Source organism: Carettochelys insculpta, chromosome 15, assembly GCF_033958435.1.
Source record: "Carettochelys insculpta isolate YL-2023 chromosome 15, ASM3395843v1, whole genome shotgun sequence".
NCBI lineage: Eukaryota > Metazoa > Chordata > Testudines > Carettochelyidae > Carettochelys > Carettochelys insculpta.
In genome coordinates, this window is record NC_134151.1 from 1,124,822 (window position 1) to 1,140,085 (window position 15,264).

Consider the following 15,264-nt stretch of genomic DNA (forward strand, 5'->3'; position numbering starts at 1 on the left):
TCCATACAGCAGCTCAAACGGGGAGAACCCCGTGGATTTCTGGGGCACCTTCCTGTATGCAAACAGCAGGTGGGGTAAGTACTTGTCCCAGTTATGGGGGTATTGATTTATGAAGGTTCTCAGCATCTGCTTCAGAGTCCCATTGAACCTCTCCACCAGCCCATTGGTCTGCGGGTGGTAGGCTGTGGCCCAGGTGTGCCGGACCCCACACTTGTTCCACAAGCTTTGCAGTAGGGCCGACATGAAGTTGGACCCCTGATTTGTGAGGACCTCCTTGGGGAACCCCACTCTGCTGAAAATGGACAGCAGTGCATCTGCCACGGTGTTAGCGTTGATAGAGGTCAAGGCCACTGCTTCTGGGTATTGCGTGGCAAAATTTACCACTACCAAAATATATTTCTTCCCCGAACGCGTTGCCTTGCTGAAGGGGCCCACTATGTTTATAGCCACTTTTTGGAAAGGCTCCTCTATGATGGGCAGTGGCCTCAAGGCAGCTTTCCCCTTGTCCCGGCTCTTCCCCACCCTCTGGCAGGGATCGCAGGACAGGCAATACAGACGGACAGCTGCAAAGATCCCTGGCCAGAAAAAGTTTTGTAACAACCTTCTTCTGGTGCGGTGGATCCCCTGGTGTCCTGCGAGCGGGACATCATGGGCTAGGTACAGCAGCCTGCGCCGGTACTTTTGGGGAACCACCAGTTGCCTCTGGACCTTCCATGGCTCCGCTTTGCGTCTGGGAGCCCATTCCCGGTACAGGAATCCCTTTTCCCACAGGAATCTTTCCCTGCAGCCCTCCCCCAGCTGTGGAGCTGGGCTGAGACTGGCCAGTTCCCTCAGCTTCTGCAAGGAGGGGTCTCTCTGCTGCTTTGCCTGGAATTTTTCCGCTCGGGCAGGGGCGGATGCTACTTTCCCATCTCTGCCTGGCTCCAGCACCCCTGGCCTGTGAGATCTGGTTTTTGGGGGCCTCCTTTCTCTCAGGGTTGGCCCCTGTGGCTTTGGCTGGGCCTGTACCCCTGAATTTGGGGAGCGCACCCCTCGTTTTCTTTGGCTACAGGTCAGGACCAGGGCACGAGGGCGTTCACCTTGCCAGTTCTTCAGGTCAGCCCCCATCAGTACATCTGCCGGCAAATGGCTGTGCACGCCCACTTCCTTGGGGCCTTTCTTCTTCCCCCATTTCAGGTGTACCCTCGCCATGGGCACCTTGAAAGGGGTCCCATCAATTCCTGTTATCGTCAGGTGGGAATTGGGTATTATGCAGCCCGGTGCCACCACCCCGGGTCGGGCCAGCGTCACGTCAGCACCTGTGTCCCAGAACCCCGTGACCTTTTTCCCGTTTACCTCGAGGGGTTTGAGACACTTGCTCCACAGAGGCATTGCCGCCCCCACTCTGTAAACTGGCCTCTGAGCATTTGGTCCCCCTGAGGAGCTGGTCTGTGGGGCGGATTTGGCCCAATCCGAGTGCCCATTGTCAGCACCACCCACCTTGGCCGCCAGCCCCTCTGACTTCTGGGACCCCACCCAGTTGACTCCATGACTCCCCGGCCTGCTCAACCTGTCTGGGAGCCTGGGGCACTGGGCTGCTCTATGCCCCTTTCGCCCACAGCGATAACAGCCTGGGTCTTGTTGTGTCCCTTGGGCCGGCTGCTTTGTCCGGGCTCTGTTTGGCTCTTTGGGGGGTGGGTGGCTGGCCCCTCTTTCCTGGGCTTGCCCAAGAGGTGGTCCCCTCTGTTGTACAGTTAGGGACCGGTCTCTCTGAGATTTTCGGTTTCTCCAGGACTTCCTTTCCCTCCGGGACTCCCTCTCTCTCCGAGACTCCCTCTCTTTGTGGGGCTCACTTTTAAACCTGGCCCGGCTGTTTGTGAAGTCATCTGCCAGTTTTCCTGCATCATGTGAGTCCCCCGGCTTCCGGTCCACGAGCCACACCCTCAGGTCAGGTGCGCACATCTTGTAGAATTGCTCCACTACCGCCAGCTCGATCAGGTCCTTTACGGACTGGACTTCCATTCCGAACGCCCACTTCTGGTAGTATTGCTTCAGGCGGGCAGTTGTATCTACATGGTTTTCCTCTGGCCTCTTCTGCGCCTCCTGGAACTTTTTTTTGTACATCTTTGGAGTTAGCCCGAACTTATGCAGCAGGGCCTGTTTGAACCGTTCATAGTCCCCAGGCTGCAGCCCCACCAGCTGGCTGAGCACCGCTGTGCCCTTCTGGCCCAGCAAGGGGGTGAGGTGCCGGAGCCACTCATCTGGGGGAACCTCATGCAACTCACAGGCTCGCTCAAAGGCGGTAATGAACTCGTCCATGTCCCCTGTGTCCTGACACTGGGCCAGCACACGCGTCTTCAAGTGACTGGCCACCCCGATCCGTCTGGCCCTCTCCCCGCTTACCGCAGCTGGGGTCTTTTGGCGTTTTGCCTCTGCCATGGTTCGCTCATGCTCCCGCTCTCGCTCTCTCTCCTCACGCTCTCTTTCTCGTTCCTGGCGCTCGTGCTCACGCTCTCTTTCTCGTTCCTGGCGCTCGTGCTCACGCTTTCTCTCCCGTTCCTGGTGCTCCAGTTCCCTTAATTTCACTTCGAGCTCCAGCCGTTGCAGCTCTGCGGCAGGGGACTCTGCCCGCGATGGACCACCGCTAGCTGAGCGCGACCTGGCGGGCACCGCGTCTGTCTGACGGCGTCGAGCCCCTGCTCCTGTCGGAGAGTCCGAAACGCTTCCCGAGGTGGACCGGCCACTTTCTGTCGGGACAGGCTCTGCCCCCCCGGATCGGTCATTCTCTTCCAGCTGTGCCATCAGCTGGGCCTTGGTCGCCTTCCCTACGGTCAGGCCCCTCTCTCTGCACAGCCCCGCTAGCTCTGCCTTCAGGAGTCGGGTATAATCCATCTCCCCACTGTCTCCCGGGGTATCCACTCACCAGCAGCAGCTGCAGGAATGGCTCTGTTCCCACTCTGGCTCTTGTGAGACTCCTTCCTTCTCTGGTGCTCAGTCAGCCACTGCTGGGAGCTCATCCGTGGGTGCAGTGCATCCCACTTCTGACACCAGTGTGATGGGGTTCAGGGGTCCCCCTGCACTGCACCCCGTCCGCTGGCAGGAGAGACTCTTACTTAGCAGGTACAACAGCAGGTTTATTAGGCAACAGATGTCCAGTTTCTCACAGAAGCAACAGCCTAGCAGCCAGAGACAGTCCTTCCAACCTGTCCTGGGGGGAAGACCCCGAAGGGTGTCCCTCTGGGGTGTAGCTTCCCCCTCCTCAGGCTGGCTGCCTTCCAGCTCTCCCTTTTCCTCGCCTCTAACTGCCGCCCCCGATTCAAAACCCAGCTTAGCTTCTCCCTGCTCTTTGTTCAGGCAGAGGTGTTATCTGCCAGTTGTAGCCCCAGGGTCATCCTTAGCCACTGGGAGCTGCTGCTTGCCTCGGACATCCAGCCTGACTCACACATGCACCCCCCCCACTCCATCACAGATGGGTAAACAGAGGCGAGACAATAGAGACAGATTATGCCTGGCTATGGGTGATGTTCACAATGCAACTAGGCAGTTTCAGTGTTTTGGGTATCAATAGGATCCGTTACTAGAATTGGTCTGACAATGACTCATTTGGGAGTGAGCAGGCCTGGGTTCATTAGCATCTGGAGCAGAGATTTCCCATCAGTCTCTGCTTCCGGTATCCCCCAGTTCAGTGCGGTTCCCGCTTTGGAAGAGCTGCTCTCCATTCTGTATGCCAATGGAGAGGTCTTTCTGCTCCACCTTCACTGCGGATGAGGCTGGGATATTTCCTCAGTCCAATCACTCTTGTTGGTGGCATTCAGGTGTGCCCACCCCTGCTACCTTCCATGCTTGTCCTTGAGTCAAACGGAGGCCTGGGGGAAGGGGATTTGTTTTCCAGGAGTCTCACTGCCTGGCTGCCCAAGGGCACAGGGCTGACAGGTGGTTATACTCTGGTTCTCCAAAGACACGGAGCTGGTAAGTAACAACCCCCCAGTTCTCATGCCAAGGTCATGAATTCAACTGGTAAGTAAGATTGGTCCCAGGTGTGACCCTGCTCGTAGTCTCTCTTGCAGCCTGGCAGTTCACCTCTCAGTATGACCTGCTCTAGTCTCCCCTTCAACCAGTTCCTTATACCCATTTCAGTTCTTGTCTCAGGCCCCATCTTTCCCAATGCAACTGGTAACTTCCTAGGCGGGACTGTATGAAGTGCCTTATGGAGATCAGGTCGATCAGCTCTCCTGCATTTTCGTTGTCTAAAAAATCAGGTAGCATCTGTCTCCAGGAGGGAGGTCAAGTAGATCTGGCAGGAACTGTTTGACATACCAATGTCCTGGTTACTGTTCATCTCAGCTCCCTCCTCTTTCAAAGGGTTTCCAAGTCCATGAACCCGACTGTGGGCAAACTAACAGGCCAGTGGTTTCCTGGATTGCTTTATTTCCCTTTTCTGACAAATAGAAACTCTGCGAGCAGCTTCCAGTCGTCGGGCACAACCCCCAGCTTACAGCTTCCTTACTAGCTCCTTGCTTGTGCGTATGGTTGTAAATGTCCAGCAGTGCCCTGTGTGGCTTCCCCTGTGGGGTGGTACCTAACAAATGGGGAATGGGGTGGAGGTGGTGGGTTGCTTTTCCCACACTGCCACAGGTTCTTTCAGAGTATTTGAGTGGCCTGTTCTGGGATACAACCCACTTCTCTGGTGGTGAAGGTGGTCCTGAGTTTGCCAAGATGGGTGGGAGCTCCCTAGCAGCAGGTGACAGATTTCTTGGTGTGCAGGTGATGGTTGCTGGCTCCTGAAGGTGGGTGGTTTCTTGTGTACAGATGTTTGTTGGAGTCCATTGCTGAAGCTGACTTCAGTGTTCAGCACACAGATGTTGGTGCAGGCATGTTTTCGGGGGAATTTAATGGGTTGGGGAGGGCTGCTGCAGTTGTGGAGGAAATCTGAGGGATGCTAGGCCCCCCCCCAGCGGTGGATGAAAACCTCATTGACGTCTCTCAGTTATGTCATTGGCTTCCTGATGTGCCTGTCCAGAAGTCCTTCCTGGAGGTGGCTGTGCAGAGGTTGGCGTACAGGGGTCCAGCCCTGCACCCAGGGCTGCTTCCAGTCTGGAAGAGGAGTTTCCTGTTGAATGTGAAGTTGCTCTGGGGGAGGCAGTAATGGCAATGGGGCTCAGGCTGGCCGAGGTCCTGCAGAGAAGAGCATAAGAACAGGTATGTGGGATCAGCCCAGCCCAGCGTCCTGGCGGCCGATGGCGACCAATGCCCAGTGCCCAGAGGGAATCAGCGAGTGATTCCTTGCCAGTCACCCACTTCCAGCTTCTGGCAAACACAGGCCAAGGACACCCTCCCTGCCCAGCCTGGCTCACAGCCATAGGTGCCAACTTCCCCTCTAGCTGGGACCTCCCCTCTGCCCCAGCCAGCAGCAGATCTTACTTCATCCATGTGCAGTAGTGGCGCCCGCCTGGGCCCTGCTTCCCTGATGCGGTTACTCGGCTGCAGGCCGCAGATCAGTCCAACACTCCTGGATGGCAGAGACCCAACAGGTGTGCCCAGCTGTGCCCATGACTTTGGGGCCTGCCCCATGTTGGGGGCTGGTAATTCTATCAAAACTAATAAAAAAAGTTTTTCTTCACACAGCGCACAGTCAACCTGTGGAACTCTTTGCCAGGGGACGCTGTGAAGGCCAGGACTCTAACGGAGTTTTAAAAAGAGCTCGATAAATATTTGGAGGTTAGGTCCGTAGATGGCTATCAGCAAGGGGTAAGGGATGGTGACTAGCCTTTTGTCGAAGGCGGGAGATGGATGGCAGGAGACAAATTGCTTGACCATTGTCTTCGGTTCACCTCCTCTGGGGCACCCGGCATTGGCTGCTGTCGGCAGACAGGATACTGGGCTGGATGGACCTTTGGTCTGACCCAGTCTGGCCTTTCTTATGTTCTTATGTGCCGCTTGCACCAGCTGTGTTCTCGTCTGGAGCTCTGTCCTTCCCTCCCAGGGGCAGGGACTTGGCACCACAGGGCTGGCATCTCGAAGGCACCTTCCACCCTGTCACATTCACTGGGTGTGTCTGAGAGGGCCGGGTTAATCAGCTGGGCCCCCGTGTGCCGGGCTCGGCCGGCTGGGCCCAGCAGCACCCCCCAGCCGGGCCCCCGTGTGCCGGGCTCGGCCGGCTGGGCCCAGCAGCACCCCCCAGCTGGGCCCTCTTGCGGCCCAGGTCCAGCACCTCCATATGCCCATTGCCACAGTAGAGTTGTTCTGGTGCACCCACAGGCTGAGCAGGCCCCCCCGGCTCTGGGGCTGCCGGGCAGGGTTTCCCATCTGTGCACAGCAGTCCCCGGAGGGCGGGGGCAGGGAGCTGTTCTGTGGGGGCTGGACATTGTTTTGCGGGGGGCAGGTATCTGCTGGGGGCCAGCACTCGTGGCAGGTGAGGGGAGGGTCCCCAGATGTGGCCGTGCAGCAGGTGAGGTGCAGAGCTTGGCGGGAAGCCAGGAGGCTCCGGGTGGCTGGGGGAGGGCAGGTGATGGGGAGCTGCAGAGGGTGCGCCCCACGTTCTCAGCTGAGAGATCCAGGAAGCTTGGGGCAGGTGGACAAATGGAACTGTTCTCAGCACCTTTCTGGCTGAGCTCTGCTACGCCCACTCCACTCCTCCGAGGACCTCCATCGGGCTGCAGGGCTGGCCATGCCGGGGGGCAGTCAGGGTCTGGCTGGGGGGGGGGGGGGGGCTGGCCATGCCGGGGGGCAGTCAGGGTCTGGCTGGGGGGCGGGGGGCTGGCCATGCCGGGGGGCAGTCAGGGTCTGGCTGGCAGGGGGTGGGGGCTGGCCATGCCGGGGGGCAGTCAGGGTCTGGCTGGCGGGGGGTGGAGGCTGGCCATGCCGGGGGGCAGTCAAGGTCTGGCTGGGGTGGGGGTGGCCATGCCAGTGGGCAGTCAGGGTCTGGGGGGGGGGGGGGCTGGACATGCGAGGGGGCAGTCAGGGTCCGGCTGCGGGGGGGCTGGCCATGCCGGGGGGCAGTCAGGGGCTGGCCGGGGGTGGGGGCTGGACATGCGAGGGGGACGGTCAGGGTCTGGCCGGGGGTGGGGGCTGGCCATGCCGGGGGGGGCGGTCAGGGTATGGCCGGGGGCGGGGGCTGGCCATGCCGGGGGGGGCGGTCAGGGTATGGCCGGGGGCGGGGGCTGGACATGCAAGGGGGGCGGTCAGGGCCTGGCCTGGGGGGGAGGGGGGCTGGACATGGGGGGGGGCAGTCAGGGCCTGGCTGGGGGGGGTGTGATGGAGTGGGGGATACCTGTGTGTGTGTGTGGCTCACAGAGGGTGTGGGGCTCCTGCTGAGGGTAACCTTGATGACCAGGTAACACCTTTGTACTGCAGACAAAGGAGGAGGTGGAGCCTGAGGGGTTTGAATTGGAACTGGGAGTTGGGAAGCAGTTAGTCTGGGCTGAGGGGGAGAGAGAGACCAAGGAGGGGGCCAGGCCCCGGCTCTGGGGGCCCCTCGGGGCCTCCTCTCCCCAACATGGATGGGACTGGCTGTCTCTGCCTGCTGTACTGACTCCTCTATACGATGCTGTGTCCTGTCAGCTAATAAACCCGCTGTTCTCCTGCTGAGTAAGAGACTCTCCTGCCTGCGGACGGGGTGCAGAGCTTGGGGGACCCCAGAACCCCATCACAGGGGGGGCTGGCCATGCGAGGGTGGCGGTCAGCGTCTGGCCAGGGGCGGGGGCTGGACACGCAAGGGGGGCGGTCAGGGCCTGGCCTGGGGGGGAGGGGGGGCTGGACATGGGGAGGGCAGTCAGGGCCTGGCTGGGGGAGGGTGCTGGACATGCGAGTGGGGCAGTCAGGGCCTGGCTGGGAGAGGCTGCCCCCCTGCACATCCAACCCCCCCCATCCAGGCCTGACTGCCCCCCACACACGTCCAGTCCCCACACACGTCCAGCCCCTCCAGCCAGGCCCTGACTGCCGCCCCACACACGTCCAGCCCCTGTGCACCTCCAGCCCCCTCCAGCCAGGCCCTGACTGCCCCCCTGCACATCCAGCACCCCCGCACGTCCAGCCCCCCCAGCCAGGCCCCAACTGCCCCCCCCGCATGTCCATCCCCCCCAGCCAGGGCCTGACTGCCCCCCATCACACATCCAACCCCCCCAGCCAGGCTCTGACAGCCCCCCCTGCAAGTCCAGCCCCCCCACACGTTCAGCCCCCCCAGCCAGGCCCCGACTGCTCCCCCCGCACATCCAGCCCCCCCCAGCCAGGCCCCGACTGCTCCCCCCGCACATCCAGCCCCCCCCAGCCAGGCCCCGACTGCTACCCCCCGCACATCCAGCCCCCCACAGCCAGGCCCTGACCGCCCCCCCCGCCCCCCGCACATCCAGCCCCGCCAGCCAGGCCCTGACTGCTTGCCTCCCAGCCTTTCAGGTTATTAACAGAATGGCCCACTAATGGAGCCTCACACTCTAATGGAGTCTGTGCTCACGAAAGCTCATGCTCAAAACTTTTCTACTTAACTCCTCTACTTAAGATACACTGATGACATCTTTATGATTTGGACCCATGGGACAGAGGCTCTAGAAGAATTCCACAGAGACTTTAACAATCTACACCCCACCATCAACTTATGCCTCAATTACTCCACGCGAGAGAGACATTTCCTGGACACTACAGTACTAATCAAGGATGGCCTGATCGGTACCACACTGTACCGAAAACCTACTGATCGCTATACTTACCTACACCCTTCTAGCTTCCATCCTGCACACGTGACTAGATCCATTGTTTACTGTCAAGCTCTTAGGTACAATCGCATTTGCTCTGATCCCACTGACAGAGACCAAAAACTACAAGAACTTTACCAAATATTCATAACCCTGAATTACCCACCAGGAGAAGTAAAAAAACAAATCGACAGGGCCAGACGCATACCCAGAGACCAGCTACTCCAAGATCGGCCCAAAAAAGCCAAGAACAGAGCACCACTGGTCATCACTTACAGCCCCCAACTCAGACCACTGCAACGAATTATTAAAGACCTACAACCTATTCTTAATCAGGATGCTACACTCCAGAAGGCCCTGGGTGACATGCCTGTTCTCTCCTACAGACAACCTCTCAACCTTATGAGGATTCTCATCAACAGCCACAGTCCATACCACAGGAACACCAGTCCTGGAACCTTTCCCTGCAACAAAGCCCGCTGCCAGCTTTGTCCACATATCTTCTCTGGAAATACCATCACTGGACCTAACCAGGTTACTCACAGAATCACGCGCACTTTCTCATGCTCCTCTACTAACATCACATATGCCATCATGTGCCAACAATGCCCAGATGCTTTGTATATTGGACAGACTTCTAACTCCCTTAGACAAAGGGTCAACAGGCACAAAACAGACATCAAAACACTCCAGATCCACAAACCAGTTAGTCACCATTTTAATGGAATGGGGCATTCTGTCAGTGACCTCAAGGTGTGTGTGTTACTGAAGAGAAATTATCGCTCCTTTGTAGAAAGAGAAACAGAAGAATTGACATTTATATTCAAATTCAGAACATTAACACATGGTTTAAATCGTGATGGGAACTTTCTGAGTCACTATAGGGGCTCATCTGCATACTCAACTCAATCTAATTCTTGATCTTCCCCCTCACCCCTCCACTCTCTGATTTGCTCACCTTGATTATCTCTTTCTGATTTGTCCTCCTTGCTTACTGTTTTTGGTTCTCTATGTCTTAAATATTGAGTCTGTTCTGGTCTGGCTATGGTCTGAAGAAGTGGGTCTGTCCCACGAAAGCTCACCTAATTAACTATTTTCTAGTCTTTAAAGTGCTACTTGACTGCTTTTTGTTTTGATAGTGTATAGACTAGCACGGCTTACTCTCTGTTACTACTCAAAACTTTTCTGTTAGTCTATGAGGTGCCACAGGACCCTTCGTTGCTGTCACACTTTAATGGAGTGGGCCATTCTGTTAATGACTGGAAAGTCTGCGCAAGAGGAATTTTCACAGCTGTTTGGAAAGAGGCTGCTGATCTCTTTTGTATTCAAATTCGACACATTAACACGTGGTTTGAGCCGGGATGGGAATTTTCTAGCTCATTATAGGGGCTCTTTTGCATCCTTGGCTTTATCTAATTCGTGATGCCCCCACCCCTTCTGCCCCTCCACTCTCTGATTTGCTCACCTTGATAATAATTTTTCTGATTTGCCCTCCTTGCTTACTGTGTTTGGTTCTCTGTGCCTTAAATATTGATTCTGTTCTGGTCTGGCTCTGGGCTGCAGAAGTGGGTCTGGCCCACGAGAGCTCAGCACCTCATAAATTAGTTTGCTAGTCTTTAAAGTGCTCCTGGACTGCTGCTTCGTTTTGATGGCTGTAAGACTGGTTTGACTTGCTCTCCTCCCACTGTTCACAGGCAGACCTACAGATGGGTCAGTCTGTAGTTATTCTGTTAGAATCTACTGAGATGCTGTGGCTCGGCCCTGAGCTGATTGCTGCTACGAGCACCAGTCACAGGCTTTCTCCTACAGCAAACCCACGAGAGAGCAGTGGGCGGATGGACAGCCCGGCCAGCTAGTAGGAGTAGCAGGTGGACGGCAGGTGTGACCGGCAGATGGCCAGTAGGAGGAGCAGCAGACGGACGGTAGACAGCTGGTAGAAGGAGAAGCAGCGGACGGACGACCGGCGGATGGACAGTAGGAGAAGCGGCGGATGGACGGACAGTGTGGCTGGCTGGTAGAAGGAGCAGCAGTGGACGGATGACCGGCGGATGGACAGTAGGAGGAGCAGTGGACGGACGACCGGCGGACGGACAGTAGGAGGACCAGTGGGCGGACAGCAGGCGCATCTGGAGTGGGGCAGCTGGCAGGGTCAAGCAGAACGCCAGACCAGCACAAAGGGGGCAGTGCCTCAGGTTCGGTGAGGGAATGCACCAGGGGGATGTGTCAGGGCCGGCACGGACTGGACAGAGTTGTAAGCGGGGCATTTGACGAGGGGTATGGAGAAAGTTTGGGTGCGTGGACACTGCTCAACCTGATTGAGCTGGGACAGTTACTTGCGGGTTGGTTGTGAACCCTGAGTGTGGGATTTTCCCAAGCTGCCATATGACTTTTCTGTCTCTTTCATTAAAAGTTTCTTCTCTGCACTCACTGTGTGCTGGCGCGTGGGGCAGCGCTGTCTCTCCGAGGCGCCCGGGGGTGTGAATTTCCCAGGCTACCAGTTTTCGAGCCGATTCTGTGTGAGAAGGATGAAAAGGGCCGCCGAGATGTTGAACCCGGCCCTGGTTGCTGCCAACTCCTGCCGGCAGAAGGGTTACACTTGTTTGCACATTAGCTCATTATGTACCTTGCTTCAAGTCTCCCTCTTGGAGCTGCCCTGAGCGGGCAGCTGTGCTGGGGAGAGGATGGGAGGGGAGGGAGGGAGGGAGGGCAGGTATGTCCCAGGGTGCCTGGGGCACAGGCCGGCGCCTGGTGCTGCGTTCACTTGCAGCCTGGTGATTCGTGGCTGGGCTTCCTGTTGTCTAAGCAGGAAGGCGCTTGCGCTTCACTGTGCTGGGCAAAGCACAGTCTGTCTGTCTGTCTATGTGATGGGGTTCAGGGGTCCCCATGCACTGCCCCCCGTCCGCTGGCAGGAGTGACTCTCACTCAGCAGGTACAACAGGAGGTTTATGAGGTGACAGAGGCCCAGTTTCTCACAGAAGCGACAGTACAGCAGTCAGAGACAGTCCTTCCAACCCGTCCTGGGGAGAAGAGCCCAAGGGGCACCCCTCTGGGGTGTAGCTTCCCCCCTTGCCAGGTTGGCTGCCTTCCAGCTCCCTCTCCCCCCAGCCTCTAACTGCCCCCTCCGATTCAAAACCAGCTAGGCTCCTCCCTCCTCTTTGTTCAGGGCAGAGGTGTTATCTGCCAGCCTAGGTTATAGCCCAGGGTCATCCTTAGCTGCTGGGAGCTGCTCTGCCTGTCTCACACACATCCAGCCTGAGTCTCGCATGCACCCCCCACTCCATCACAGTCTGTCTGCCTGTTCAGGCCTCCGGCAGCCTCGGGCAGGGGAGAGGCGAGGATGCGGGTGGTCCCTGGGGAGCAGGGCTGGGGCTGAGTGGGAAGGACTCTCCTGCAGTACGCAGCTGGCCAGGTCTCCTGTCTGGAGTTCCCGCCCAGGCCCAGGCTGGCAAGGAAACAGGAAGCAGTGCTGGGCCCGAGATTAGCCCTGCAGCCGGAAGTGAGGCCAGTCAGGCCAGGTGACATCAGCTGCCTCCTCTGCTTTTGCAGACCTGCCCCGGCCGTCTCCTTCCGCAGCCCCGCCCTGCAGACAATGCTGCCCCCGGCTTCGCTCTGCAGCACATCGGGCTCCCTCAGACAGCCAGTCAAGTGCCTCCCCTCAGCTGACACAGAACCACTCTCCTGTGCTGGCTCCCCTCGGCTGGCACAGAGCCACTCCCCATGGCCCCCCTCGGCTGGCACAGAGCCACTCCCCTGCGCTGGCTCCCCTGGGCTGGCACAGAGCCACTCCCCTGCGCTGGTTCCCCTGGGCTGGCACAGAGCCACTCCCCTGCGCTGGCTCCCCTGGGCTGGCACAGAGCCACTCCCCTGCGCTGGTTCCCCTGGGCTGGCACAGAGCCACTCCCCTGCGCTGGCTCCCCTGGGCTGGCACAGAGCCACTCCCCTGCGCTGGTTCCCCTGGGCTGGCACAGAGCCACTCCCCTGCGCTGGCTCCCCTGGGCTGGCACAGAACCGCTCCCCGTAGCTCCCTGCTGGCTCCTGGCGTTTCTAAGCTTCCGCAGCTTCCACACCAGCCATGGAAACCTGGGCTAGTGAGCGGGGCCATGTGGGGGCCTTCTCCCCTCTGTGGGCCACACATTGTGGGACCCAAGACGCATGGGTGGTGGGTGACGACCCAGGCAGGGAAGGCAAGCCCCAACCCTGCCCCTTCAGTAACCTTCCACACCCGCCCCCACAAGAAGCCAAGCCCTGCCCGACCCCAGCCTGAGCCTTCCTGGCCACCTGGGTGCTGGGGAGCCAAGCTGCCATGCCGTGGCCCCAGCCCTCCTCGGTGGCCAGGGTGGGTAGGCAGTTTTGGGAAGGCCAGGCCAGCGCCCATGCCAAGAGTGTCTCCTGGGACAGGGCAGCTTTGCATGTGGAGGGAGAAGCTCAGAGGCACCGTTGGTGGGGAATCAGTGAAGAGCCGCGGTGATGTCACTCCCCTGCCCTGAATAACAACTCTCCTCACAGGCATGGCCCAGACCTGTGAGCAGCACACACAGACTCAGGGCATCTTCCACTTTCCTCAGCCACGGCACGCGGGCCCCCCGGCTCCCCCAGCACGTCTGGGGCCACCGGATACATGGAGCCACAAAACAGCCTCCATCTCCAGTACGAGAGTCCGGTCACCTGACACCACCCCCCACCCCTCTGCTCCCGGCGCACGTCTCCTGCCAGGGCGCAGCATGGGAGCAGAGCGCAGAAACAGCTGCACCCCAGCATCTGGGCCCTGCAGTGATCAGTGATGGAGAGATGGGATACGGGGGGCAGGGGGCGGGGGGATGAGTGATAGAGAGACGGCGGGGAGGGCTAGATAGATAATGACAATTCTGTCTTGTGAAACTCAGGAAGGTTCATGCTGGACCAAAGCTAAACCCCTTTGCATGCTGCCCCCAAACTACTGAGCATGGGACAAAGCCGGTCTTTGCTCGGAAAGCTTATGGTCCAGTAGGTGTTAGTCTCTAAGGCACCACAGGACTTCTCGTTGTTTTTGTGGATACAGACTAACAGGGCCCCCACTCTGATGCTTGTGTAACAACACACATTTTTGGGCCAAGAAGTTTCTGCTTTGGGTCCCCCCTTTCTCTGGCACTGACCCCGCTTTACTTCAGAGACCGCCTGCCAACTCGGCCAAAACCCACAGGCCTCCAGGAAACATTTCAGCTTCAGCAAAACAGAAGATTTCTATGAAAAGACACTTCATCCCACCATTGCTAGCCAGGCTGTGGTCAGCCGGGCTGTGGGCAGCCAGCCTAACCCAGCCTGCCAGCAGATAAATCAACAGGAAATAGAAGACATGCCCAGTCACAGTGCTGTGGGAAATGGCTTTGAGTGGCAGGTTCTCAGATTCCCTTCCCCAGGCTTCAGCTCTGCAGAGCAAACCAAACACCCCTGCCCCCCGAGACAAGGGCCTGCCTGCTCACCCACTAAGGCCAGGACACAGGTTGGCTGGGGGGCTTTGGAGGTGTAACTAAGCTCTGCTGAACCTCAGTAGGCTGCACCCTAGTGAGGCTTGCAAACCTAGTGAGGAGGCTTTAACCTAAGTTCATCAGTGGACAGTGATACAAGCCCTGAGGTAAGTGGGAAGGAGGAGGGAACAATCAGGTAGGTTTCCTGGGTGAACAGGAGAAAGTGGGCCAATCAGCTGACTAGCTAAGGTGTGTGTACACGAGTGCAAGACGCCTGGGGAGCAAACAGGAAGAACCAGAGGCCCTGGCACAGTCAAAGGAGTATGAGGTGGTTGGAATAACGGAGACTTGGTGGGACGATTCGCATAACTGGAGCAGTCGTGGAAGGGTATAAACTGTTCAGGAAGGACAGACGGGGAGAAGAGGGGGAGTTGCGCTCTATGTGAGGGAGCAGTATGAATGCTCAGCGCTCCAGTATATGGAGGGAGAAAAGCCAGTTGAGAGTCTCTGGGTTAAGCTTAGAGGCGGAAGTAACAGAGGAGGTGTTGTGGTTGGTGTCTGCTACAGACCACCAGATCAGGGAGATGAGGTAGATGAGGATTTCTTCAGACAACTAAGAGAAGCTTCCAAATCACAGGCCCTGGTTCTTGTTGGAGACTTTAATCACCCAGACATTTGTTGGGAGACCAATACAGCAGCACACAGACAATCCAGGAAGTGTTTGGAGAATGCTGGGGATAACTTCCTGGTACAAGTTGTGATGGGGTTCTGGGGTCCCCCAAGCTCTGCACCCTGTCCGCAGGCAGGAGAGTCTCTCACTCAGCAGGAAAACAGCGGGTTTATTAGCCGACAGGACACAGCATCGTACAGAGGAGTCAGTGCAGCCGGCAGAGACAGCCAGTCCCATCCATGTTGAGGAGAGGAGGCCCCGAGGGGCCCCCAGAGCTGGGGCCTGGCCCCCTCCTTTGTCTCTCTCTCTCTCCCATCCCAGACTCCCTGCTTCCAACTCCCAGTTCCAATTCAAACCCCTGAGGCTCCACCTCCTCCTTTGTCTGCAGTACAAAGGTGTTACCTGGTTGTCAGGGTTACCCTCAGCAGGAGCCCCACACCCTCTGTGAGCCACACACACACACACAGGTATCCCCCACTCCATC